Below are 4,911 nucleotides of genomic sequence, written 5' to 3'. Positions count from 1 at the left end.
CTGAGTTAGACAGTAACAGATTTTGATATGGTAATGTGTTTGCCATTTAAGAACTGACTGAGAGATTTCTTGTCAAATTCATCTTAAGAAAAAACTAAAATCCTATCCTACACACCAATAGTGCTATAAGTTTCTGATGCCACAATAAAGGGAAATGCCTTTTACGTGCTAATGGTCCATGTGGGGCAACAGAAACATTAAAATCTGTGAACATGACATCAGCCCTAGTAAAGGGCTGCCACTTTGCTGCAAGAGAATGGACTAGTGAACAATGTACTGTGGTAGCTACCTGTCTGCACTGTTTTAGCCTGTGGTGCATGGAAGCTAAACTCGGCTTAAGCTAAGTGGAAAAGAAGTTTACCTCTTTCTCGGGTGGCTACACTTCTGTGTTTTAGCTTCCATTTTCTGCAGGGTAAGTGCATGCACATGCTTATGGAACAGCTGAGGTGCAGAAAGGCCCTGCTTTGACTTTATTAACCTGTATGTTTGCCTGTGTCCCCTCAGTGTTAAAGTTGCAGTGCTGAACTTAGTCCCATTCCTTTTTCAGTCTCATTTTTGGGAGCTTAATCTGTTGTGCAGGGTCTAGGAAAATGACACTTTCTTCTGCCTCTTGTTGCATCAATAAAAAACAACCGGCACCATGGACTGTTCCACTGGGAGTACTTAGACCTGACTGTCCTGTTGCTTGGGACCTGATCTGTCCCTCTTGAAGTCTGCTGAAAGATTCCCATCAACTTGAATCAGAGCTGCAGGGCTCCCACTCCAGTGCAAATCAGGAGAAAATAACTCTCCTGAGGCCATGTTAACTTATGGCCAATATTTATTTCATTTTATTTATGGTCGGTATTTATTTATTTTGCTGTTTTTATGCCTCCTTCCATCACTGGATCTGGACATCTTCCACATAAAGTCAATAGCACTAGCAAAATCCCTGATGGACTTCATGGTATTTATGCCACTTCTCACCTTCCAGAGGCAAAAACTCTGCTTGGAATAGAATTTTTGCTGTTGACTTTTGGTTAGACTGTGTACCTATCCTCTCTGTTTAAAAGCCTGCCTGTCTAGCAAAAACCTTTTAGGTGTAACCAAGGCTTTGAAGTCTGGAGGAATAGTAGAAATGCTCTTTTAGTGAATTACTTCCTGCTTTTTAATTAAGAGTCATTTTAGATGGAAAATTTCTAAGAGTTGCCCTGGGTTCCATGCAGCTGTCTCCCTCCCCTCCTTCCCGGCCCAGAAAAATTATTGCTGGGATTAATTAATTCAGCAAATAAATGCTTCTAGACATTTATTGCATGTGCACATTTATCAGTGCTACCTCTGGAAAAACACTCAGCACTTCCTGGTTGTTGGCTGATGGGTTCAGGGTCAGATCCTTGGAACAGGAAGCAGTGGGCTGTGAAGCCCTGAGCAGCATGGTGGGTTAACACTGACCCCCCGCCACCCCGCTTTATCACTGCTTCCCTCATCTCCAAACATCATTTCACTTCCTGTCCAGGTTGCTTCCATCTGCAGTTACTGACATCTGTGCAAAGACCCTTCTTCATCTCTCTGCCCAGTGACCCATCTCCTCCATCCCTTTCCTCTTCTGTAGGTCAATGAAGTTACAGTAAGGTTGAGTTTTGCACCTCACATACCCAAAAGAGGCTTTGGGGTTATGTCTTCTTAAAGAAAGTTTCCCCTTCATGACTGTGTAGATCTAAATCTGGTCCTTGTTGGCTAGTTACGATTCTGTACAAAGACAGTTTTGTAGAAGGTTCTTAAAAGATACCAACAAAGGAAGAGCTTGGAGAAAACATCTGCAAGACTTCTTGTGAAAATGAATCCAGCAATTTAATGTACATGGTATTAATTGTGGAGAGTCAATGCCTTCTGGCATAGGAATGTAACTTAAATATCTTCATTTACTTCCAGTAAATTTAAAATTGATCTCCTGTACCGGAAAGGAATTTTTTTGTCTCCTTAACTAGGGTCTGTAAAGGAAATTAATGTGAGGAAGGGAAAATAGAAATACAATACTATACTCACTAAAACAAATGCTTATGACTAAAGGGTTTGTTCTTGGTGGCAACACCGGAAAGGTCAGCTGTATAAGGTATGTTTTATTATAGAATTAACCTTGACCTAAGGTTCAAAGTGAGAGGTGAGTTTGAAATAAATCAGGAGTATGGTGAGGTCACTTCAAAGGGTTTAAGGCTGAGCTTGAAGATTACATGCTGTTTATGCGTATCCAGTTGGAGTAGAGCATATGGTAAAGATAACAGGAATAAACTGTTTATCTTTTCTTTAGGACTGAATGCCTTTCTGTCCTTATCCCAGTGTTTTCAGGGACCATTTTCCCTTGATTGATTTGCTGAAAGCAGAAAAGTGGATCCAAAATCCTCTAAAATCAAATGGATGACATGTTTGAGGTTGTTTGGTTTGATTTGGTTTTGGCTTCAGTGACTTGCTTAGATGAACCTTATAACTGTTTCGGAAATAAAGTAGCATGGAAATGTGGGGTCACATATTTTGTCATTCGCATCAGAGCCACCACAGATCAGTGGAACTACAACTACAGCAAAAACAGGCCTGGTGTAAATTTGTATAGTTGTTCTCAGCTAAAAAGTAACCTGGAATTAATCTTTGTTAGTTAAATGGCTCATAGTGCTTAAGAAATAGTAATGAATTCCTAGAATACCATGATGATGAGGTAGGCATTAATATCCCCTATTAAAAGATAGGGAAAATGTGGTAAGTGACTTTCATGATGTCACACAAGAGTCTGTAGCAGAGCTTGGAGGGGAACCAAGGATGAAATACGGGTTCTTTTTCCTGTTGATTTCTGAGTCCTACTTTAACCACAAAACCATCCTTCATCTTCTGGGCAGTAGTCTTCTTTTTTGCCACATTTTGTGCTTGTTTTAGCTTCTTGTTCTTTGTCACCCCACACCAACCCTTTCAACTTCCACGGTTCCTCCAAGAGGAAATCCTATCTCCTCTCACCATCTTGTGTCTCAATTTCCAAACGGTTCATTTAAGACCTGTTACTTGATTTAGGCTTCTTTCTGCAGTCGCCACATATGGAAAAGAGAGGAAGTTTCCATTTCACTCAGACACATCAGTGCCAACAGCTACATCACTATTAGATGGCGATTATCCATGCATTTCTTACCATCATAAAGATAGCGTATCCAGTAGAGGAGACATTATTTTCAACAGATTTATTCATCTTTTCTTACTCAGGCATAATTCAGGAAGTCCTCTGCTGAAGCTAGTTGTGTCATATCAAGGAACTGAAAGGAGTTTGAGAAGAGAATACATCCTAGAATAGGTAATGGGAAATACTTTTTGGCCTAGAACAGTCATGCTGGCAGATGCAGTTCTGGACTTGAATTAATGACGACAAATAGCAGCAAAATAACAAAAGCTGGGGAAGCTCCAGTATTTAAAGTGAAGGAAAAACCACAGAGAGCCTCTTTTTGCACTGTCCTAGCATGTGGCACCTCTGTAATGTCCAAGGCTCTGCAGCCATTTCAGGGTGTTTGTGGGCAGAACTGAGCTTGGGAAACAAGGTTGTGTTTCTTTATTTTGCTAAAACTAAAAACAGCTGCTGATCATAGACTTGGTCATTGTGCAACACCTTTGCTCAGCAGACTTTTTTGCCCCATGGTATCTCATGCAGCATACAGATAATAGCATGTTTTGGTATGTGCCTGATTTTTGTTACTCAAGACCCTGGATGATTAGCCATTTTAAAACAATTGGTGAATAATGGGAAAGGGGATAGTTGTCCTCAGCAAAAAATAAAAGTAAATAAGGTCTATCTGGAATGCTGGCCTTTTCATCGATTTGTTCCTGATAGCTGTCTTTGATCTGACACATTAGAAAATAAACTCAGTGGGAGACTGTATATGGAATATAGAGTATTTCACCTCTAGGTCAGGGGTTCAAACCCAGCTCCACAGTCAGGAGTGACCCTTTAGGTCAGGTTTGATAAAGCAGAGGGAAGCCTGTGCAGCTGCTGCCTGCGTTACACCTGTTCTATAAGTGAAGAGAGGATTTGGGTCTGCGGTGCTGTCAGTCTGTCATCCTTCAGCAACCATCAATTCTCTCTGAGAAGGGAAGAATGTTGTTTCCCCATCTTGATCCTTTCTTTAGCAAGCAGAAGGTTGCGAGCTTTTCTAGAGAGAGAAATGATGCAGGCTCCTTTTTTCCCTCCTCCTTGTCCTTTATCTAATCAGAGAAAATAGGCAGGAACTGCGGTAGGCTTGTGATGTCCCAAGGGAGAACAATTTCCATGTGGAAATTGAGCAGCTACCATTACCTCCACTGATCACATCAGTTCTGTAATAACAGTATGCAAGTCCTGACTGGGCCTCAGAGCACAATCTCTCAAACCTTCAAGGCTGATCTAGTATGAACCATACCTGGCAAGCCCCATGAAACAAGAAATCAGTCAAGTACTTATGTGAAGTAAGTACCGATCAATAAATACCACTGTATTCTGCAGCAGTGACCCAAGGTCTCAGCTGGTAAAAGCCAGTATTTGAATTGTAATCCTAAAATATTGCATTTCCCTCCCTATGAAGCTCATTGCCATATTATAGGATCTCTGTCAGGGTTAGAGTTGGATTTTGGGGTTGTGACTTCAGGTTCTCTGGTCTGATAAAGTTGCTTTAGGGCCCAAGACAGCCTCAAAGTAAGCTTCATTGATCCATGAGGTTTGTGCTAAGTAGCATAGAGTAGCCCTTGAAGTTGATCTATTGCCCGAACTCTGGGCCTGTTGCACAGGTTAAGCCTCCGGGGAAAGGGGCATGGCTGGGACATCACCATGTCTGACTGCCCTGGATCTTGGAACAGCCTCTTAGTGTTGCAGAGAGCAGTGTCTAACGTGCAGTGTTGAGGCATTTTACTTTGTAGTAGGGACTAGCC

Source organism: Gavialis gangeticus, unplaced genomic scaffold (genome assembly GCF_001723915.1).
Source record: "Gavialis gangeticus isolate Ggan-Ray unplaced genomic scaffold, GavGan_comp1, whole genome shotgun sequence".
In the NCBI taxonomy this organism is placed as follows: domain Eukaryota; kingdom Metazoa; phylum Chordata; order Crocodylia; family Gavialidae; genus Gavialis; species Gavialis gangeticus.
Note: the sequence above shows the minus strand (reverse complement) of the source record.